Raw genomic sequence first — 26,190 nt, forward strand, 5'->3', positions numbered from 1 at the left:
TAGACCAGTTTGACTTGATAGACATAGACAATTTCATGCAAAAACTGTAGATTACACATTTTTCTCAAGTGTACAAGGAACATTTTCCAGAATACATTATATACTAGGCCACAAAAAAGCCTCATGAAAAAACACTGAAATTACCTCAAGCTTATTTTCTGACCACAAGTGCATGAAACTAGAACTCAATTGGAAGTTTTAGCCAGAGCAATCAGAAAAGAGAAAAAAATAAAAGGCATCTAAATTGGAAAGGAAGAAATACAACTGCCACTATTTGCAGATGACATGATAATATATATGGAAAACCCTAAAGAATCCACCAAAAATTTAATATAATTTATAAAAGAATTCAGTAAAGTAGTAAGATACAAATTAATATACAGAAATCTGTCATGTACTTTTATTCTAATAATGAACAATCAGAAGGAGAAATTAAGAAAATAATCCCATTTATCATTACACCAAAAAGAATAAAATGCTAGTAATAAATTTAACCATTGAGGTGAAAGACCTGTACTCTGAAAACTATTAGAAACTGAAGAAAGAAACAGAAGAGGATACAAATAGTGGAAGGATAGACCATGCTCATGGATTGCAAGGATTGATATCATTAAAGTGATCATACTACCCAAAGCAATCTACAGATTCAATGCAATTCCTATCAAAATACCAATGGCATTTTTCAAAGAACTAGAACAAATCATTCTAAAATTTATATGGAACCCCAACAGACCGCAAATAGCCAAAGCAATCTTGACAAAGAATAAAGTTGGAGGTATCAAATTCCCTGATTTCAAAGTATACTACAAAGCTATAATAATCAAAACAGGATGGTAATAACACAAAAAACAGACACAGATCAATGGAACAGAATAGAGAACTCAAAAATAAACCTCACTTATATGGTCAACTAATCTATGACAAAGGAGATAACATATAATGGAGTAATGATAATTTCTTCAACAAGTGGCATTGAGAAAGATGGACAGTTACATGCAAAAATAAAACCACTCTCTTACACCATATACAAAAATAAACTCAAAATAGATTAAAGACTTAAATGACTTACATTAAAGCCTGAAACGACAAAACTCATGGAAGAAAACATAGTTAGTAACTATTTGACATCAGTCTGAGTAATATCTTTTTGGATATGTCCCCTAAGCAAGGGAAACAAAAGCAAAAATAAATAAATGGGATTCCATCAAACTAAAAAGTTTCCACACAGTGAAGAAAACCATCACAAAGCAAAAGACAACCTACTGAATGGGAGAATATATTTCCAAATTACATAGTCGATAAAGGGTTGATATCCAAAATATATAAGCTAATACAACACAAAAAATAAACAATCTGATCAAAAAGTAGGTAGAGGACATAAAAAGACATTTCTCCAAAGACATACAGACATCCAATAGACATACGAAACAATGCTCAACGTCACTAATTATCAGGGAAACACAAATAAAAACCACAATGAGATACCACCCCAAATAACATCATCAACAAATAACATGTGTTGGTGAGAAAAGGGAACCCTGTACATTGTAGGTGTGACGGCAGATTGGTACAGCCACTATGGAAAACAGATGGAAATTCCTCAAAAAAACAAAAAATTGCTCTACCACATAACCCAGCAATTCCACTTCTGGATATTCATCTAAATAAATCCAAAACACTAATTCAAAAAGATATATGCACCACTATATTCATTACAGCATTATTTACAATAGCCATGATTCGGAATTAACCTAAGTGTCCATAGATGAATGGATGGATAAAGAAGAAGTGGTAAATATATACAATGGAATATTACTCAGTTATAAAAAAGAATGTCACCTTGCCATTTGCAATAGCATGGATGTAATTAGAGAGTATTATGCAAAGTTAAATAAGTCACACAAAGAAGGACAAATACTGTACAGTTTTACTTATATGTGGAATCTAAAAAACAACAAACAAACAAAACAAAACAAAACAAAAACAGACTCACAGAAACAGAGATCAAAGTGATGGTCACCAGAAGGAAGGGGGATGGCTGAGATGAGTGTGAAAGGTGACGGGGAATATAGTCAATGTTGTGATAAGTTTACACAGTGACAGATTACTAGAATTAGTGGGGTGATCACATTGTAAGGTATAAAACTGTCAAATCACTATATTGTACACCTGAAACTAATATAACTAATGTAATATTGTATGCCAATATACTTCAACAATATTTAAATAAAAAGGGGGGCTTTACAAAAAAAGTGGGGTGGATGTTAGGGAGGTATAAGCAGATGTGTCCGACACTGTATTTCACAAACAGTGATGCTATACTGATCTAATAGGAAGGAATTACAAATGTCTATTTTTCTCTGTTTAGTATATATACTTACCTAGTTTAATATTGTGATGTGTGCCATTATATAATGAGTAGGCTTCCCTGGTCTCTTTAGATATTATGTAAATGATGGAATTGGAGGGATATTGGAGAAACTACTATACCTGTATTGGAGCTCATAAAACTGGAGCTTATAAAAAGCTTTACAAAGCTTTTTTTTTCCTCCTTTTGACTAAGATACTGCCTTAATCCCATGGCATGGTGGACGCAAGGTGGTCTATCAAATCTCCTAAAGTGTCTTGATCCTAAATGTCTTGTCTTTTTCTAAGTTAAATAGAGATCCCAATTTCATAATTCTCAAACTCAAATGTACATAAAGATTTCATTGTGTGTCTATTTAAAATACAGATTCCTGTGGTCCATCCCCAGAGATTTTGATTTGTTAAGACTTCAGAGAGACTGGAGAATTTGCACTTTTGCCCTGATAATTTTGACATAGGGGCTGTAGCGGTCACACTTGGAGAAACACTGCCAAAACGGTCACGGCTTCTCCCTAATATCAATACTAATTATTATTATTATTATTATTATTACTATTATTATTATTATTATTAGTTGCCTACTAATAGCTGCTCCTCCAATCAACTCTAATTTTCCTGAATGAGAGATCAGTAATAAGAAGATCCAATGCTTTTTATATATTACTGTGAATTGATTTTTGTTTTTATATTTGAATGTGAATGTCTAATCTTAACTGTATCTCCCTAAACCTTAGTTATATTGGCTGTGAATGGGTGTTTTACAAGAACACGTTTGGCATGCTTGAAGCTCACATGGCGTAAGATTAGTCAGAAATGACAGTGACAACAGCAGCTGAGAACAAGGTATCTTCCAAAATAAATCCCATTATAGGTACTAATAGATTTTCATACAGCTAAAGATTGTGACAGGCGCAGGTAGTGTAAGATGCCTTTCCAAACTCTTCTTTTTAAAAGACTTGGAAATAAAATCAGGTAGCTTTGAGAATAAAAATTAAAAAATCACCACTTAATAGATGCAAAGATATGCAACGTTATATTTAGTGACTACGAGTGTAGACTGGACTGTGGTCAAATAAGCTTTTTAAACATTTGAAGAAAGGTTCATTTTTCAGCATAGGGACTTGGAAAACAAGGAACAGAAAAGTAACTGTCCTTTGGCACAGCAGTAGATAGGAAAGAGAATGTTCTGTCAATGACCAGGTGTAACACTGTCTAGTAAGGCTGAGTCTTTTTGGGGAAAGAATGCGTCAGGCTGAGAGAAGCTGTTTAGGATTATCCAAATCACAAATGCTCATTCTTAGAAAGTCAGTGAATTTCTTTTTAGTTTTCATGAAATTCTGCCATAAATAAATCATGTCTTGAGAATGGCAATGTGTGTACTCTGGTCAGAATAGTCATACTTCTTACTGTACATGAATAAATTGGTATTATGTTTTACATCCAAGTCTCATTAATTTAATTTAGAATAAGTTAACATCCCTGAGTCTGGTCACATCTGAGGAACTACACAATTGATTTTCTGGGCAAAGAAATTTCAACAAAACCCAGACTTTAATGAAAACACCTTTTAAATGTGACCCTGAGAAATTTTTGGTAGATCATTTCAAAATATATCAACATTATGTAAATCTACAAAAAATAGACAACCACTTTTCTATTTATTTCTCTGCCAAATGCAACATATTCAATATAAAGATTTGTATGAGACCATCAGCCTTGTTTCTAATGAGGAAATTTTTGTTGTTTTGAGAAGAAGGAAATAAATTTAGTTCTGGCCATTTGCTGTAGCTACCCTCTTTAAAAGGAATTATGCATATTCACTTGAGAATTACTGTCTTCCTTTATTGCTTTTTTCTCAGAACTCTGGTGAAATGGAAGAATAAAAGAAAGTTACATTGGGCAAATACCTTATCCTCCATTCTTAAATCTTGCAAATACAATTCCCAGTGGCCCTCATCTAGAATCACTATGTTAAACTCAGTTCATTCATTTAGTTCCAACAGAAATCTGTTGGGACTCAACTTGCATAGTTAAGCATTCAATTTAGAAGTTCTCCCCACACCTCATTTTAATGCAGTAGAAAAATATGTAATTATTACGGACAATTGTAATGTGAATTAAAGTGTGAATAACTTTTAATATTTCCAACATGAAATTCTTTTGTGGAGACTGAGACAAGAAGGCTCTTTCTCCCTCTAATCCAGTACCTGAAATATTATAAAATGTAGAATATTTTAATACGTTACAAAATATTAACCCTTCATATTTTATAGGAATAGTTTATCAGTAAAATCTCATCATATATAATTACGTAATCTGAAAGCTGTCTTTATCTTCTCATACGTTTCAATTGAAAGTCTACTCCATAGTTCTTTATACATAATTTCTCTTTTGACAATCCTTTTTTATTTTGGTTTCTTTTTTTTTTTAAGAGAAATATCTGCGTACTTAATTTTATAATGAACATATCTGAATATTGGTAAATACAGACTTTCCTTTCCTTAATTCTCTTAGCTAAGTGAATGGCGAATATCACTAGAGTATTAATCAGTACCAGTAGCCCTGAGATTTTTCTACAGAGCAATTTATATGAACTATTACCCTGAAAATTGCTTCAATACTCTAATGAGAAAAGCTTGATAGATATTCCACTAGGCAAGGATCCTCACTACTTCCCCCTGCTCCCACCTGTTTTCTGTTTTGTTTCATTTCAAAATGCAAATTTGTTGTTTTCTTATGCCATATTATAAGCAAATAAATTTAAATAGAATGAAAATTAATATTTAATTGAATCAATACCTATTTATATGTCTTCAATAACATATTAAAACAAAAAATTATAATCAAGTAAAATGCTTGTCAGAATTATTTTGTCATAATAAGGTAAAACACATGAGATACTTTGCCAACTGATAATTTTTAAAAATATTTATTTCTTGCAGTTTCATTTAGTATGGCTTCATTTTCACTGTGTAAAATTACTGCCCTTTTGGGGAATACTTTTAAAAATCAACAGTTAGACCACACAAATAATTCATGATTCCCTTTTAAATGAATTAGGAGCTATCTCTTTAGTCAGCTTTTATATGTACTTAGTTATATATTTATTGAGTACTTACATTAAGCCAAGTGTTGGGTAAGGAGTTCTGGACTAGAGATATATGTATTAATGGATTATGGTTAAATGGTTTTTAAATATTACTGGAGGAGTCATATAATCACACAATTATTTTCACCATTATTAATTACAAGACCCCGGGGAAGAAGGGTCTGTTTGTAAAAACTGACAAAAAAGAGTATGATTAGATGATAGTGTATGAGTAGTAAATGACTTTCTATCAAACTTAAGGCTTAGGGAGAGATCTAGGCATGTGAGATTTTTATACCATGTTGATAATTCTCAAGCAAGTCCCCCAAAAAAGCAATGGGGATTTTTATTGCATTAAAAAGGTAATCTTGCCAGATTTACATATTTTCTCCCACATTTTGTTATGAAAAATTTTCAAACATCCAAAAAAGTTACAATTATTGTACAGTAGACTCCTGTATAATAATCCATTACCTTGGTTCTACAATTGTAAATATTTTCCTATATATGCTTTAACCGATTTATCTACCAATTCATTTATCCATGTATTGATCTACTTTATCTTCTGAAGCATTTTGAAAATTGAGGTATAATTTACAAACAGAAATTTTATCCTTTTTAGTATACAGCTGTATGAGTGTTGACAAAGCACAGCGTCATGTAACCACTCCAATCAGGATACACATCAGTTCGATCTTATTTTTTAACGTATTTCAAAGTTTTCTTGGACATCAGTACATTTCACCTCTAAACACTTCAGCATGTATATCATTAATTAGAATTCAAGATTTGTTTAAGGTTATTTATATCTCTTAAGGTAAAGTGTACATACAGTGAAATGAACAACTCATAACTTTTCTACGAGTATTGACAAATGCAAAAACCTAATCTGTGCAACCCCAAATTCCTATCACAATGATTTTAAAATTTCTCATGACAAGAAAAACATTTCTGTAACTATGCAGGTGAAGAACTAAACATATTTTAATGATTGCAACATATACAAATATTAAATCATTATGTTGTACATCTGAAACTAGTATGTTATATATCAAATATATCTCAATAAAAAATATGTAGAACATTCCCATGACCCAGAAAATCTCCATATTCTCCTTTGCATTCAACCTGTTCTCACTCTCCCCTTCTCATCATAGAGTGTTCTGATTTTTCCTTTAGTAATACATTATTTTTGCCTATTCTAGATCAGATAAATAGAATCAAAGAATACGTTTTGTGTAAGACTTCTTTCAGTCAGTGTAATATTTTTGAGATTCAGACATGCTGAGTCTATTAGTATCTCTTTTGAAATTGCTGAATACTATTCCCTAATAAACAATGGACAGATTGTTTATCCATTCTCCTATTGGTGGCTACCTGAGCTGTTTCCAATCTTGGCTATTATGAATAAAGTTACCATGGGCATTCTCATATAAGGCTTTTAATAAAAAATATCTACTTTCATTATGCTTAGGTAAATATCTGGGATTGGAATTTCTTGGCCAGGGGGATAAGTGTATGCTTAGTTTTATGTTTTAAAAAGCTAGATTTTATTCTAAAGGGGTTGTAGTATCAGTGTAGTAGTTTTTAAGATGATACTGCCTATAAGGATGGACAATGGCTTGGAAACAGGTAAAAGTAGATAAGGGAATACAAATTGCAATGTTTGAACATAATAAGGGCCAGTGGAAATAGAGAAGACTGAATAGCATTAGGACATATTTAGGAGATAGAATCAATGAGACTTGTTACTAGAGGGGATTTGAGGGGAGGGAGATAGATTAGTCACATTCAGGTACAAATGGTTGACGGTGGTATGATTTACCAAGATGGAGAGTACTGATGAGGCACCAAGTTAGTGGAAAAGTCCTGGGTGCCATTTTGAACATGTGCAGTTTGATGTGACTGTTTTATCACTTGGAACAACGATTAGATGATTTGTGACAATTTATATAGTATCAGAACCAGAATAAAAATGAAATGCAGCCCATTTTGCTAAGCACCAAATAGACTTGTCTTTTCTAAATTTACCCTTCCATTGAACTAAAACAGTAAATAGTGTATGCTCACTATTTACCCAAAAATGGAAACATAGATTTCTATTATTTTTTAATATTTAAAGTTACACTAAATACTAAAAATATAACATATTAAACTATATTCAAATACCTTAGAATGTACCATTTTTATTTGAAAAAACTCACAGCATTGTTACTGGACAAGGAGATGATTTATTACATAAGACCTAATTAGGATAAATGAGGAATAAGACATGGTACAATATTTTCACAGATGGTTGAAATCACTTTGGGAAAACCTTGGATTCAAGTTCATCTATATAAGCTGCTTAGGATAATTCGAAAGAAATACATTTACTAGCAGTTTAATGCATTAAACTTATAAACAAACACTAACAATAATTATAATTCTTATTCAAGTTACTGTGGAACTAAAACTCTTCAATCAATAAAGTCAAATAAAGTCTAAAGAGACTTTTAAAGCTTTTTATAATTTGTGTTTTGCTCAAAAATAATACAGCTGTCTAATGTTAATGAGGACTTTAATTGAACAGATTTTAGGCATGATTTTAGCCAGAACACTCTATTCCAATTTAGCTATCCTTAAAACAGATAATAATGTTTTTAATAATTATAGACGTTGTATGAGCGATAACAAAAATGATAGACAAGCTACATATTTGAATGGGACCGCTACAAGCCACTGAATCATTAAACAAGTTTTTTATTACTTAGTGTTTTATAAACGCTGAGAAAAACAATTCAAAATCTGCATCAGCAGTCCCTAATCTCATGTTATATCACCTAACGTAGTTATGTAAAATAAGAGTTGTCATTAAAATGTAATTAAAGATTCACATTCCATGCCAAGCTGTCAACAAGCTTCATTTTGCTTAATTACCTACAGAATTTCAGGACCACCTGTTTTCAGGAGGGCTTTTCACTTTTAGGAAGTCAATGAAAGGAAAATAAAATGAAGATTTTTTTTTTTTTTTTTGCCAACCACCTTGTAGAGAATCCATTTCTTCCTGACTGAAGAATCACTCTAACTTCCCTTAATGCTCGGTTATTTCTCTCTGATCTAGTGGTTAAAGGTTTTTAAGAGGCAGTTGCCAAGTCTGGCTAGAAACTAAAAAGATAAAAGGTGACCTATTTAAACAAATTCAATTTAAATACTGCAAAAGCTGGTGTTTAATAAAAGGAATTTTCGTTTTGGCATATCAGATATTCTTGCGTATCCTTCTTAAAGTTCAATAAAGGTGTTATTCATTAGTGATTCCTTGTTTCCTACTTGCTAATGGAAAGTCTGGAAACATGAATTCTGGTAAGAAAGATTGCATTAATTTTCTAATGATCTACATAAACGTGTGTAAATAATGTTTAAAAATAAAGAATATTAAATGTATTATTACGTATAAGAATCGACTTTGAAAGAAGAAGATCCCTAGCTTATATAAAAAAATTATCTGTAGTGACTAGTCAGTCAATGGTTATTATTTGTTTTTCCCAGTACACTTGAAGATTCATTGGCATTTACAAAGTAAATATTTACAAACTTGTTAAGTCACATATCATAGTTTTCCTTTACATTTTGTTACCTACTTGTTTCTTATGGAAATGCAATGTAGGGCAGTTGTTAAGACTCAGGCTTTAGTGCCAAATTGTTTGGGTTTGAATCCCAGCATTGTCATTTACTAAAAATAACATTGGGCAAGTTACTTAATCTCTCAGTAATTCAGTATCTTTATCTATAAAATAAAGATAAGATGTTTTTTTCTGCATGTGTTGATATGATCATATGATTTTTATGTTTTATTTTGCATATGTGATGTATCACATTGATCAATGTTGAATCATCCTTGCACCCCTGGAATTAACCCCATTTGATCATGATGTATAATCTTTTTACTGCATTGTTGTATTCTATTTGCTAGTATTTTGTTTAGGATTTTCACATGTGTATTCATCATCGATATTGATTTGTACTTTTATTTTTTTGTATTATCCTTACCAGGTTTTGGTATCAGGGTAATATTGTCCTCATAAAATGAGTTACAAAGTATTGCCTCTTCTTAAATTTTTTGGAAGAGTTTCAGGAGGATAGGTATTAAATCATTTTTAAATGTTTGATAGAATTCACTAGTGAAGCCATCTTTTCCTGGACTTTTGCTTTTGGGGAGGTTTTGGATGATTGTTTCAATTTCCTTACTGTTGATAGATCTATTTATATTTTCCAGTTCTTCGTGATTCACCCTACAAAGTTGATATTTCTAAGAACTTGTTCATTTCATTTGGTGACATACAGTCCTTCATAGTATTCTCATATAATCCTTTGTATTTCTGTGGTATCCATTGACACTTCTCCTCTATAATTTCTGATTTTATTTGTGTCTTTTCTCATTTTTCCTTACTGAGTCTAGCCAAGGGTTTGTCAATTTTATTGATCTTTTCAAAGAACCAGCTCTTTATTGTATTGATTTTTTCTATTGTCTTTTTGTTCTTATTTCATTTAATTCTGCTCTAATTTTTATTATTTCCTTCCTTCTGCATTTGACAAGATACAACATCCCTTTATAATTAAAACACTTAATAAAATAGGTATAGAAAGTATCTTAACATAATAAAGACCATATACAATAAACCCTCAACCAATATCATGCTAATGGTGAAAAACTGAAAGCTTTTCCTCTAAGATCAGGAACAAGACAAGGGTGTCCCACGCCCTCTCACCACTGTTATTCAACATAGTATTGGATGTCTTAGCCAGAGCAATCAGGCAAAATAAATAAATAAAAGTAATCCAACTTGGGAATGAAAAAGTAAAATTGTCACATTTTTGCAGACAACATGATTCTTTATACAGAAAACCCTAAACACTCCACCAAAAAACTATGAGAAACAATAAACAAATACAATAAAGTTGCAGAATACAAAATCAATGTACAAAAATCCATTGCATTCCCATGTACTAACAATGAAATTTTACAAAAAGATATGAAAATAAAATTCCTTTTGTAATAGCAACAAAAAGAATAAAATACCTAGGAAAAAACTTAACAAGGAAGACACAAAGCAATCGAAAGATATCCCATGTTCATGGATTGGAAGAATCAACATACTAAAAATGGCCATATTATCCGAAGCAATATACAGATTTAATGTAAACACCATCAAAATCCAAATTACATTTTTTAAAGAAATAGGCAAAAAAATCATCAGATGCGTATGGAATCACAAAAGACCCTGAATCGTCAAAGCAATCCTAAGAAAAAAGAATAGGCTGGAGGTATCACATTCCCTGATTTCATTTTATACTACAAAGAAACAATAATCAAAACAGCATGGTATTGGCAGAAAAACAGACACACAAACCAATGAAATGGAATTGAGAACCCAGAAATAAACCCACATATATATGGACAGATAATTTTCAACAAAGGAGCCAAAAACTTACAATGGAGAAAAGAAAGCCTCTTTAATAAATGGTGCTGGGAAGATTAGAAAGCCGCATGGGAAAGAATGAAACTAGACTGTTATGTTACCATATACCAAAATAAACTAAAAATGAATAAAAAACCTAAACATAAGACCTGACACAATAAATTGCATAGAAGAAAGCATAGGTACTAAACTTATGAACCTTGGGTTCAGAGAGAATTTCATAAGACAAGTAATAACAAGTGTTAGAGAGGCTGTGGAGAAAAAGGAACCCCCATACCTTGCCAGTGGGAGTGTAAGTTGGTACAGCCACTATGGAAAACTTTATGGAGGTTCCTCAAGATATTAAGAATAGAATTCCTATATGACTCAGAAATCCGTCTTCTGGTTATCTACCCAAAAATCTAAAAACATTTATCCATAAAAATACATGTACCCCTATGTTCACTATTCACAGTGGCCAAGACATGGAAAGAACCAAAATATCTTTGATAGATGATTGGATAAAGAAAATATGGTACATATATATAATGAAATACTACTCAGCCATAAGAAAAGATGAAATACCGTCATTAGTGACAACATGGATGGATCTTGAGATTATCATGCTAAGGGAAATAAGTCAGACAGAAAAAGTCGAGAACCATATGACTTCACTCATATGTGGGATGTAAAAGTGACAGCAACAAATGAACAAGACAGACAAGTAAACAAAAAAATCCATAGACACAAACAACAGTCTAGTGGTTACTAGAGGGTAAAGGGGGAAGGGGGTGATAAAATAGGGTAAAGGGAGTCAAATATATGGTGATTGAAGGAGAACTATTCGGGTGCTGAATATACTATGCAACATAGAGATGATGCATTATAGAAATACAGTGGTACCTCTGTTTTCGAACGTCTCTGTTGACAAACATTTCAGTTTACAAATGCTGTAAATTTTATGGATCTATGGTAGCATTAGATAGTAAAATTCATGCTAAATTTGCAGTTTTATGGGGTTGATTTTAAAGGTCTGGAACGAATTAATCCATTTTGCATTACTTTCTATGGGGAAACCGTGCCTCAATTTTTGAATGTTGCAGAACTCCAACGGTCTTCTAGAACAGATTACATTAAAAAACTGAGGTACCACTGTGTACTCGTACACTTGAAATCTATACAATTTTACTAACCAATATCACCCCAATAAATTTAATAAAAATTTAAAAAATAAAATAAAGATGAAAACAACCCAACATCTTAAAATTGTTATGAAGTTAAAAGACATGTAAAGTGGTTGCTCCAGGTAGGAATAAAGTCTTGGGCTAGGGAAATGAAATTGGACATACTGTGTTTCTGCAAAAATAAGACCTAGCTGGACAATCAGCTCTAATGTGTCTTTTGGAGCAAAAATTAATATAAGACCCAGTACTACATTATATTATATTACATTATATTATATTATATTATATTATATTATATTATATTATAATATTATGTTATATTATGTTATGTAAGACCTGGTATTATATTATATTATATTATATTATATTATATTATATTATATTATATTATATTATATTATATTATATTATATTATATTATATTACATTATATTATACCCGGACTTATGTTATTGTAAAATAAGACTGAGTCTTATATTAATTTTTGCTCCAAAAGATGCATTAGAGCTGATTGTCCGTCTAGCTCTTATTTTCTGGAAAACATGGTAAAAGAACTCAGATACAAGTATACTTTTCCAGTGGAATTAACCGGCTTTGGTGAGCGATTAGTACCTGGTGAATTTTGGCTGCCACCAGCTGATGTTAAGGTGCTTGCAAAGATGTCCTTCCCTTTGATTTGGAATATTTATATATATTTCAAATATATTGGAATATATATATATTATTCCAATATATAATAATAAGGTAATATTATATATATATATACATATATTATAAAATATATATATATAATATTACCTTATATATCATTACTTTAGTGACAACACAAGGCCTAACAGTAAGTCACAGCAGTGCTTGTATTCATCAGGAGCATGGGTGTTGGGTGAGAAAGCAATCACCTCCTCAGTCTTTTTCGATGGAAATATTTTTCTTGGGCAGCATATCAATTAGAATGTCACATTAAGGTGGGCGAATAGAGCTTAGTTAGGACCAAACGAGAGCTGGGGATGAAGTCTGAAAATGAAGTTGAAAGTGTGGAACCCTGGTTTAAGAATCCACTTAAATGAAAGCAAAGAATTGGTCTGGTGTGGTAAGTGAGTATATGTGTCAATGGGCTTCATGAAATGAAGGTCATTTAAAAACTATCTACTACGGTATATATCAAGCACCCTGCTAAGCACAGGCGAAACAATGCAGAACATGCTAAAGTACTAGTAGTTATTCTGCAGCAGAGAGAGCAAACATACAAACAACAAACATAATTATAATACAATTTTGCAAATGTAAGCATAGAAGTTTGCAGAAAAGTCTTCAGAGAGTGCCATAAGAATTTATATCATGAATTATGCATACAATTTACATATACTTTCTTTTTTATCATCTCATTAATGAGAAAAATGATGCCTTTAAATAAAAAGTTAAAATTTCTGACTATCTACCTGAGGTGTTTAATTTTAGGTGTACACTACATTTTATGTGGAGACCAAAATAACCTTAACATTCCTGTCAGCCTGACTAAAGTTTACACAGTTTTCTTCCTGACTCTACCCTGACTTCCCTTTTCTTAGAGCATTTAGTTTAGAAAACTTGTACTTCTAAATTCTTTCTCTGCTCTTTCTGATACAAATCTTTTAAAAAGCCTCTTGCCAGTTTTACAATCCAGGAAATTCCTTCTCAAGGACCTGGGAGCCATCCTTTTGAAATAAAATCAAGGAAAGTCTAACTCCTCTATCTCAGAGTCCAGGTAGATGCCTAATTTCTGTGGGTACTTAGGTTATAAAATTAATGCCTATCATGAAAGGAAGAAAAAATATACTTTTTCTTTGGGTAAAGCTACTTGAGAAATACAGATGGTCTATGGTCCCCCCACCTCACACCCTAAAACTCTCCCACCCTTTCTCTCAGAGGTGAATGGCCAAACTTGGCCTGTGCGCTCTCCCCCATCACTGGCAATAGTATCAGAATAAAATCAATTTGTTTGCTCATCTTGTGCAGTGATATTTTTCTTTAACACTGACTAATACATTTTGTCAGTATTCCTTTCAGAATTTCCTAAATTTCACCATATTTAATTTACGTATCTTTGAGATAGTGTTCTATGTAGTCCTTCCTTCTTTTACAAAGAAGTATTCCACATCACTGAAAGAGATGCATCTTTCCATTTGTGATTTGATTCCTAACCCCTGTCACTTTTTTAAGGACTTTGCTCCTTCAGTCATCCGTCCTCTTTTCTGCACTATCAATGACAATATATATACTATAATTTTACAAACAGCCTATAAATGTGACTTAATACTCTGTTGACTCTCACTATTGTCTCTTTCCTTAGGTAACCATCCATGGGGACAAACTTCACAAGAGTTGTCCACACAGTGAATCCATTTATTGACTTCCCACTTACTGCTCAACCCACTAGCTTCTGTCATCATTCATCCATAACTGCTGTTGTCAAGATCACCAGGGATCTCCCTCATGCCAAATCCAATAGTCACTTGTCAACAGCTTTGACACAAGAAATTTTGGGGGCAAATTTTTAATTCAAGATCTAGGGTCTTCTCTAATTTAAATTCTACCCTACCGATCACTTTCATTTTCATGGCTTCAAATACTACTTCACATCCATAGTCCATCACTCTCTTATGAACTCAATATCCATATGTTCTATGATTAACCAAATACTTCTGTTTAGATGTCTTACAAATGTCCTAAATATAAGGTATCCAGAATCAAACTTTTTATTTTTACTTGCAATACCTTCTTCAAAAACTTTCTCCCAAATCTATTTATTTCCAAGAATGCTAATACCATTTCCATAATTTCTCAAGCTAGAAGTTTGAGATTATCTTTGAATTATTTTCACACCATCCTCATGCTCGTGCTTCAATTCAATCTATAATGTCTCTTAATATGCTCAAAATATATTTCAAATTGTGTCCATATCTATTAATACATTCTAATGTAAGCCATAATTTCTGACCCATTTTCCCAATTGCCACTTTCTAATCAGTTTAATCAATTTCCACATAGTGATCACATATTTTTAAAACATAAGTTTGATCATTGTATTTCTTTGCCTCAAACCTTTCAATGGCTCTCCCTTGTACTTAGAGAGGCTTATAAAGCACCTCCAAAAGACTAGAAGTTATTTCTCCAATCTCATTTATTTATTTATTTATTTATTTATTTATTTATTTATTTATTTATTTATTTATTTATTTATTTTTGTGTGTGTGTGTGTTTCCCTGTGATCAGCTGTACTGTTCTTTTAGCTCTTATTCTTACCCCCAGGGCCTTTGCATATGTTCTTACTTCGATCTTTCTTCCTCACTTCCTCACTCCCCTCTTCATTGTATAATTAGAAGTTATACATCAACCTAAGTGGTTGGATTGAAACTAGTTCTCCCTATATTTACTATCATAGAAAAACTGTTCATTTTCTTTATATCATGCATCATGATTTATAATTATTTCTTTTCTTTCGTTTTATTTGCTGGCTGCCTATCTTCCTTATAAACCTGAATTGCCATGAGGTTTGGGACTATATCTGCCTTGTTAAATAGTGCATCTACCCCAGCATTCTGTCCAAAACACGAGAGAGGTTCAAACCATTTATTGGCTGAATGGATACTCCTGTCAGAAACGCACTTCTGATTCTGTCTGGGTAAATTCTATATGTATGTATGTGATCTACATTGGCTCTCATTAAGAAGACATGATCATTAGTTCAGAATGTTCTGTTTTTTGATTTTTTAAATCAGAAGCATGATAAGGCGAGAAATAAGGCCTTTTTCTAACGTGCTTTCTGCTTTTAGTGTTCTTTAAAAATTGTGTCGGTTAACCAAGTTCTATTAAGAGTATATTTTATAAAATTACCCTGACTGAATGCAAGCGGGCAAAGAATAGGCTGGATTTGGCTGCTATTCTACACTAATAAGATTGTAACTATATACTTGAGATCACCGGGGATACGCAACCACGGCCACAGCTCTTCAGTGCCGCTCTGTAGCACTATTGAGATCATAAACAATGAAGAGACCAGAATTGAAGCCTCCCAAGAAAGTAACAGGAAACTTCAAATCTACTCAGTCAGCACAACTTTTGGAAATTGTTCCTTTGGAGAAAGCAGATGTTCAGGAACACAAATTAGCTATCAGAAGGGATTTATTGTAAACCACATGTATAAATGAATTTGTATACATTTAGATGTACGAACAACATAAACCCCTAAATAGTGGAGTTATATGGAAATCAATTTTAGTAAGTACTCAATACTGTGATATTCTGTGATTGAACTATGAACTTCATAAGAATTATTATTATTATTATTATTACTATTATTATTATTTTAGGATAAGTTAGTCTCTTATCTTGCCTGTGGCTGAAATGCAGTGACTTTCTATGATTGCTCACAGAAATGAAAAGGTTCTGAGAAATATTAGGTAACACCTTTAGTTAAAAAAAATCAAGTATAATTATTTTGACTTGAAATTTTATCCCAATTTTTTATTGTATGCTCTGGTGAACATATGAGCTAAAGGTAAGACAGTTGTATGCAGCTAATGTTGTTTGCCTTTCAAAATAAGCATTGTTCTCAAATTAGTATTTCAATACTCAGATGGTCTGAAATGAATCCTATACACTCAAAATAATTAAATGTCCTATTTTGCTTAAAGCTTTTCTCAAACTCTAAGTCTGAATAAGGCATTCATTTCTCTGTGTTCCATAATTATTTGGACATATATGCATTATTGCTATACTTAGCCCTTTGTTTACTTTCTAAAACTCAAAATCAGGAAGAATATCTTTTACTTGTAGGTTTCTACTGCACAAAGCATATGACAAATACATTTTTTTAAAATTTAATGATGGATGAATAATATTTCTACTAAGAAGATTTTTACTTTTAAAAACTCATTGTATGCAATAATATATACATTTCTAACAGCACTGTATTTATATATAAGGTAAGAAATAAAAATTGTGAAACTCTCTCAACGTGAGTAAGTAATTTACATAAAAATTACCAAAATCCAGAAAAAAATGAAATATAAGCAATTAAATATAACATAGTGAATGCACACATAAACACACATACATAAATGTTAATATATGTGTATGTGCATGTATATATGTGTATATATAAAAACCTATCAAACTGGTAATTTTTTAAATAAAAATGCTAGGGAAAATATAGTAATATCACTGTTCTTTGTTGGTAGGAATACAGTTTTTTTCAACTATTTCTGAAAGTAATTGAGAATTACATAATAAAAATTAATAAGTAATAAGCACAAAGATTATTGTTTAAAGATCTTCATAGTACTTATTATAGTAAATACTAAATGATGGAAAAACCTTAATTATCCTACAATAAGAATTATAGTGCTCTAAAATGGATTTTGTACCATTATTAGTATTGTTTTCAAATTATTTTAATAACAGGAATTACTTATGAATTAAAGTTAACTTTAAAACGAAGCATGTACAATTATTTGTGTATGGTGTGTGTGTACATGTGTGTGTTTGTGTGTTGTGTGTATGTGTGGTATGTGTGTATTGATATAATTTCTAAAAAAAATAATTATATGAAAAAACATAAACTTTCTGGTTCAAAATGGCAGAATGAGTGTTTTTTTTCATTCATCACTCTCCCACTATAACAATTTTTAAAATGAAAGTAAATAAAAGGTAAAATTCAAAAGACAAAAAGAAAAAAGAAACAAGAGAAGGAATATTATTATGAAACAAGAGAAGGAATATTATTATAGATGAAAAATACTTGAAGACAGAAAGTACTTGGATAAAACTGAACGTTAGGCAATATGACAGACTAATTGCTCAGAGGGACTTTTCTGTAATTGAACAATTAGGTTCTTGATATGATATAGTCTTTTTTAATGGATTGCTGGATTTCTTCAAGGAGAACTATTCTCCTCACTTTGGAAAATAAATAAAAATAAAAATAGTAACAACAAAAAATCAGTTATCTGGGACTGAGGCTGAGGACAGTAAGTAGATTAGAAAAGCAAAGATTCCAGGGGGTTGGGTGATGCTATCAACACTGTGAACTAGAGGCTCAGCCTATGGTTTACACTTGAAACAAATATAATATTGTGTTAGCTATATTTTAATAACAATATTTTAAAAAATAAAAAAAGAATATGAAAGGAAGAACTAACTCTATTTGCAGATGATGTGTTCGTGCTTGTAAAAACCTAAGAAAAACAAAAGAAATATTACTAAAACAAAACTAGTAAGCTAGCAGCACATAAAACTAACAAACACAAATCATTACCTTCTCATATGTGAACAGTAACCATAGAACATATAATGGGAGAGAAAAACCTAATTACAATAGATTTTTAAAAAAATAATATACTTATGATGAATTATAACAAAATATAAAAATCTAAGTGGGGATAACTTGAAACATTTCTAAAAAATACAAAAGTAAAATGGAACAAGCTGAAAGACTATGTTCTTGGAGAAGAACAATCAAAATCATGAAGATATCAATTCTCCCTTAGTTGGTATATAAATTTAATATCATCTCAATAAACATGCCTTTTTTTTTCATTTTCTGAAGTTAGACATCTTAACCATAGCAAATGTCATTTTCACCTACCTCCCTTATACCCAAAATTAATTTCTCCTTTCTCTTATTCTCTAATCCAGTCAATAAGCACATCCTAAAATTTTAATTCCAAGATATATCTCAACTCCATCTCTGCTTTCCTTCTCTAATGCCAGCTTAGAAATCTAAATTGTCATCTTGTGTTTGGACTTTTGTGATAGCCTTCTAAGTGACTCTGCTGTATCTTCTCCTGCATCCTCCAAACCCTTCTCTACAAAGGAGCAAGAGTATCTTTTTTTAAAAATATAAATCATATTTCCTTCCATGTACGCCATCAAATGGCTTATCATTACAGTTATAACCAAATATCTGACCTTTTCCCAACTTTTCACTTCATCTCATTGCATCTCCGTTTTGAAAATATGCGATTCCTTGACTATGCCAAGACTTGACCCATTTTACAGTTCATTTTACTTTCTTATCTCTGCTGAAACCTCCTCTTCCCTTGGCTACCTACATAGCATCTTACCCTGAAAGAGTCCTCTCTGTCTATCCCATCTTGAACTTTCCCGCTCCACTTATATTTCTAACCCACTACCTTATTTATTTTTCTCATAGCATTTATAAGAATTTGAGTTTGTTGGATTTATCTGTTCTTTCATTGTGTATTTCAGTACATCATGTATACATAAATTAAAACATAGTATCCTTAATGGCTAGGAATATTTCTGCCTTGGTCATACCTCTTTCTTTAGCTCAAGACAATGCATAGCCCATAGTAGTTTCTCAGTAAAATATTTATTGAAATGAAAATTCTTTCCTGCCTTCAACTAGTTCTTTCTTAGACTTGCCAGAAACCTAACTTGCATTGAACAGTTATTGAACCCAGGTTTTCTGAAGCTTTTGGGTGTAAATATCAGGAATGTTGTAATCCAGTTAGTTCCAGATGATGTGTGCATATCGTTCTCTGGGTGATGATTCCTGATATGGATATCATTCGTCATAAGATAGAAAAAAGAAAACATGATATAAATACTACCACTACAACTAACAATCTTTTTTTTTTTTTATTTGCCCAATGACATCAATACACAAAGAAGCACAATATTGTAAAAAAGGTATTGAAACGAGGGATTGTGTGAGAAAAAGGGTAGTCATTGGCTAAGGTAAAAAGGGGGATTTTAATTTTCAATTTTAATTAAAATTGAAAATCCCCACATCTTTCTGAAATGTTTTTTATAAGAGGAACCAAATACAAATAGTAAACAAAATAAAGCATCCTACCATTTAAAGGAAATCTGTGTTCCTCTAAAGCATCCAGAAAACCTGATTGAAAGTAGCCTGATCCATAAGGACCTCTCTACCCAACTATGTGCAGGAGCAGGTCCGAGAAGGGAGCTGAATCGCAGCCTCATCCTCACGTTGCTGACTTCAGAGCCTCAAGTGTGTAGGCAACGTGCTGAAGACAAGGAAAGATGACGTGACCTCTTCTGGCAATTCCTTTCTCAGAAGCCTCTCCCAACTCTTTTCTTACATCTCCTCGACCCAATTGCGTCATATGTCCTCCAAGAATGTCATGTATCCTTTCATTTTACCTAGTTTCTCTTGCCATTTACTGGTCTTGGATAGAAGGACGATGGGTGCTTAGCCTTAAACTAGTCAAGCCCACTTTGAGAGCCCACGAAATGTGTAGTTTCACTAGATAGACCAAGAGCTTCAAAGATGCAGGGTGAAAGATCCAACTTTTTGGGATGAAAAATGGATGCTGATTTGGGAACCAACATATTTCAGCAAAGTCTACGTTAATAAAAACTCAATTTTTGACCTCCTGCATGATAGTCTGTTTCCGCATATCTCACCCCTGGTCCACCTCATTTTATGTCTGTTTGATATTTAATAATGATCCCATTAATTCTAGTGAGCCTTCCTATTAAAACATTCCCAAATGCTCATGCAAGACTAACTCCTAACAGTCATAAAAGTGAAAGCTTCAAAACTCAGCAACCTATTGCACTTCCCCGGGCATGGATGACTAGAAACTATTTGAGGAGTAAGCATTCAGAAACAATGACTGAAAGAATAAAGAGTATAAAGCAGTGATGGCGATTATCCAGAGATTAATCCATCCCCAAATGTTTCCTGAGTATTTTGCCATTTCTGTTTGCAAAGCAGTAATTGGCATTGTTTAGTGGAGACAAATCATTTTGCCTTCCTCTTGGCAGCTTTTAAATGACAAAATAAATTTTGTACCAGATCTTGTTTTTCTCTAAGTTTATTTATTGCTGCAACTAAATGTCCATTCATAATTTTCAGTTATAATAGGTCTTAAAACAATGCCCAAACACTACCTACTGAGATATTATCTACAAAACCTAACTCAGTTTTTCTAAATACTTGTGGTTGTTCGATGACATTTACCTCCAGATGATAATAGTATCTTCAGTTTCCTTGCATGCCATACTATTTTAAAGGCCATAATGCTAAGTGCTTCTACCTAAATAATTGACCCCACATGAAAACTAGCCAATGGAATATAGCAAGATTTGGTTAGGTTTTTTTATTTTCCCCAAGCTTTAAAATTTGTATTTTTGTATTAAAACTACAAAACCCTGTGATTTAGAGTAATATTTCATACTATTGAACAACTATTATCTGTTAAGCATAGTATAAAGTGATTACAGAATATAAATATGGAAGATTATTTGTTCATGTCCTTAATCACAACATATTGGATAAAATACTTTAAGTACCTCATGAAAAGACTCTGTAAAGTTTTTTTCTGTTTTTGTTTTTGTTGGTAAGAAATTGTTTTTCCTATAATACACAACATCAGTAAGGAGGTAACACTGAATTTTTTTTTTGAGCGGTTTAAATTTTTTTTAAAGTGAACCTGTATACATTTTGTAACTAAAATAAATAAAGTTAAAATGTGGAAAACTTCATAAATTTATAACAAATGTGATGAGTAATGAATAAATGCTATGTAAAAATAACTATTAATATCTTTGGTTGAGAGGTACAGGTGGTACTATCGGAGAGGGCTTTACAGGATAAAAAGATTTTAACAAGCCTAAAATAATAATTGTGGGGTGGGGGTGGAATTACATGAATGTTGGTTATTAATATGAGTATACTAGAAATCTCTTGTATTGAAAAAAAAAAGCTTATCAGGGTTAGTTAATAGAAATAGAATGTAAGTCAGTGAATTCAAGAGAACATATCTCTACGACATTATAGGAGAGCAGGTAAGAAGAGAAGACACCTAACACAACTTGATGTAATGGAGACAAGGTATGAGGCCAGTCAACCCTGGGGGAGCGCAATGTAGGCATTTGGAAGAAGAGAAAGCAGTGGATAGCAGGTAGATCATTAGGGGGGTGGATTTGTATTTTAGACGAAAAGGCAATATTGTGCCTCAGTGTTCAGGACACTTAGGGTTTTGCAGCTTGTTATGAAAGAAAACATAGGGTTCCAAGATGGATGACTATTTAGAAAGAAGAAAAAAAATAGAGGAAAAGCACGTTTTATTTCTATCCATGAAGTAATGCTATAGAAAGATTAGTAAGAGTCCAGCTTGGGTTTTCCTTTGAAAGCATTTTCCTTTTGTCCTCTAGAGTACAAAAGAGTTCCTAACTTTCTTTTTCTATATAAATTCTGTTTCTATAAAACTCAATCTCAGAGATATGTGACCATCAATCTAATAGCAGACTTGAGTGTTCATTTATGTATCAATAAATTTAGCAGTTCTTTTAGAAAAATAGAATATAATTCTTATCTCATTTGTGAGAAAATCTGCTATAACAAAACATCAAAAAGATCACCAAAACTATGATTATAATCTTTTCAAGCTTATAAAGTTTTGTAATAGGCTTATGGCACTTAATCCGTTTCTATTCCTAGTCCCTTAAAAAGTAATATGCCTGGCTTCTCTTTCTCAGTGCTGCCTACAGAGGTGACACTCACCTCCTACTTGGTATCATGGCCACCTGCCCTCAGACCACTCATGAAGCCCAACATCATCAAAACGATGACCAAGAAGTTGATCCAGCACCAGTCAGACTGATATGTCAAAATTAAGCGTAACTGGTGGAAACCCAGAGGCACTGATAATAGGGTGCACAGAAGATTCATGGTCCCGATCGTGATGCCCCGCATTGGCTATGGGAGTAACAAGAAAACAAAGCACGTGCTGCCCAGTGGTCTTCCAAGTTCCTGGCCCACAACATCAAGGAGCTTGAAGTGCTGCTGATGGGCAACAAGTCTCACTGTACTGAGATTGTCACAACATCTCCTCAAAGAACCGCAAAGCCATTGTGGAAAAAGCAACCCAGGTGGCCATCAGTCACCAATCCCAGTGTCAGGCTGCGCAGCCAAGAAAATAGACAGCTTGTGTGCAAATTGTGTTTTTATAAAACCATAAAATTCTGCAAAAAATAAATAAAAAGCAATGTGCCTGAACATATGTACACACACTCTTTTCATAGAATTACAAATGAAATAATACTTAAATAATCTAGGAAGGTATGAATAATTTGTTTGTCGACATTTTGCAATTAGAAGTGTATCTCACTGCTTTTACCCTTGGCATTCAACTAATCCTTACTTAGTCTTTAAAGATAAAGCACTTTTGTGCCTGCAGTAGGAGTTCCCTAAAGAAGCTATAGTTAATTACTGAAACATGTCTAAGTAAATGGTAAAATGTAGCTTATACCAAAGTCTAGAATAATGGGCCACCTCAAGGGTAACGATATTTATTATTTTACATTTGCCAAAATATTTGGTATTTTATTATTCAGAGTTTCTCAACAATCACCTAGATATTAGCTATTTGGTAGTCATTTATGACATGTTGACCCAAATTAACCAATATATAATGTTCAATAATGCATCTTTGCTTAATATATGCCTCTCTACAAAAAGTAGGAGAGGTCAAGTGGATGAAGCTACTAAAGACAAAAGTAAAACAGAATGACATGGTGATAATCTGCTGTGTTAACTGCTTAAACACTTTCAAATGTGAATAAATACGCATTGCCTGAAATCTATTACAGAATTAAACATTTAAATGAAATAATACTTCTTCTTAGGAAAATTAATCCAAACATGACAAAAGTATTCTTCCCTTATATGGACAACATTTCTCATATATTTATAACATATCATTTAAAACTACTTCATATAAGTGTGTTTTTAAATAATGTTATTTTCACAAAGAAAGTTTTTTTACTTTACTCAGACCTTACTCCAAATGAGCTCATTTCACTTGTGGAAAAACTTGAATTCTCACATACATTATGCTTTTCTTTCTTAAATTTTTACTGTAGTATTAAATATATTTTTATGAGCTGTCTCGGGTTTTTGAGTTTGTAAGAAATAAATATAAGGCGTGTCACAGAAAATGTCCTTAATAGTTTCTGCAATTCAGGGATCTTAAGTAAAATAAGGTTTGGAAGCACAGTCATCTATGTGCACCATATTTCATTCAACTGACAGGATCTTAGCGCATGATTTCAGTTTGCTTAGTTCAATTTAGATGCATTTGTTTGCAGTTTAAGGAAATGTGGGGGAACCATAATTTAGTTAAGATACTTCCATAATTTATATTTGACTTAGTATTCACTACTGAGCTTCCTGGAAACTAATACAAACATAGAAAAAAATGGAAAATTTCAATGTAATAGTGCCACCGTATACCATGAATCTGAACTGAATAGCAAAACCAGCAATCACCTACTCTAAAGAACAAGGTCATAGGAAACAGATGCAGTTTAAGAGTGTGTCTGAGCCAAATTCAAGATGGTAGCCTATCAGAGAATGTGAAGGTGTACAAGAATATTAAAGATGCTGCCTGTTTTCAACTGTTGGAGCTTCAGTGTAACAAAGCGGAGGAAGAAAGTTTGAATGACAACCAGTTTTCCAGCTGTGAATGACAGCCACGTGGTGGGAATAAATGCTAAATAAAACACACATATGTACTGTCACATCACATACCAAACTACAATGTCTCTGCTCATCCCAAACAAAGGTAACACAGAACTCTAAGAGAAAAACAAAAGGTACTCTCCTAAGGGCGGAGGTAGTAAGAAAATGAGAATACCATATCTATCTAAATCAAGCCGCGTGCTGACTCTGCACAGAAACCTGGCCTGTCTCCAACAGTAAGCTTCAATGAATAGTTGATGCAGAATGAATGCCACCCTTTCAAAGCAGAGCAACATGGGACTATTGCTGGTTCCCTAACCAGCAGTCATTTCTCTAGTTCTAAATGGTACCCTGCATTTTTTCTAAGTAGCCATCCCTCTCTTGCACGGTCACATCAGTGGAAGTCAACGCTATTACATTCTCAATGATGGGTTCAGTAAATCTGTCTTATACAACTATCACATACTTCTCTCCTAGCAACACCAATTGGTTCAGCAGTGGGTATGGGGCACAAATGAAGCAATGATATGCAAAGCGAAGTTTAAACAGGGAGAATGGAGGAACATCTTTCTTTTGAGAGATTACTGCTAAAAGAGAAGAGATGTGTATCATTTCTTCTGGACATTATAATTTTATACAGATATGAAGACTGGAATAGTTATAGCCACCTCCAGGCACAGGGAAAAGGTGATAAGTGGACAAATTTTAATTTAGCCAATACTGAAGCATGTCATACACCTGCCTTTCTACTTATGTCAGCAATTTCAAGTGCAGGACAATTCAGGAAATAAGGCATCCACAAGTATAACCCCTGTGACAACAATAATTGAAAATGAATTCCAGCCAAAACAAGAAGAGAGAGCCAGAAAAAAACAACAACAAAAAAACCCCATGTTAAGTAGAAGTATGGTGAGGATCAAATAAGAATGTAATTCATTTAAGTACAGACACAGAACCAAAAAATGTGGAAAAGTAAATATTAGGAATAAAAATGTTAAAGATAAAGAAGCATTCAATGTAAAATTCTAATAAAAATGTAAGAACTCACTTAAGATCAATTATAACTGTCATTTTAATAAAGGAATAATTAAATAATGAAAATGACTGTCGATTGAATCAAATAACAAAGCCAAATTTTAGACACTGGAAAGTAATAATTTACCTTTTCTTCAAGTGTGCAAGCATATTAACAAAAATAGACCATATTTTAAGTCACAAAGGAAATCTCAATTAATTTAAAAAAAGTGAAATATTAGTTCATATTTGTGGTTACAATGAACTAAAACTAGGATTTAAAATAAAAAATAGAAATGACATAATGAAATTAATTTTAAGGAATATATTGTATATCAGAACTTATGGCATATAGTTAAAAAGAGCTCAAAAGAAAATATATAGACCTAGTGGCTTCATTCCTGACAAAGAATATAAAAACAATTGATTTGAATATTTAATAGAAATAGATAGAAAATTACTTTAAAGAAATGTATCAGAATGATTTAACAGTGACAAACAGGAATTAAGAATTAGAAAACAGAAAAATGGAAGAATAAATAAAATAAAAAGCAGGTTTTAAAATAAACTAATGAAATAAATTAACCTCTAGCTAACCAAATA

Source organism: Rhinolophus hipposideros, assembly GCF_964194185.1.
Source record: "Rhinolophus hipposideros genome assembly, chromosome: 18".
NCBI lineage: Eukaryota > Metazoa > Chordata > Mammalia > Chiroptera > Rhinolophidae > Rhinolophus > Rhinolophus hipposideros.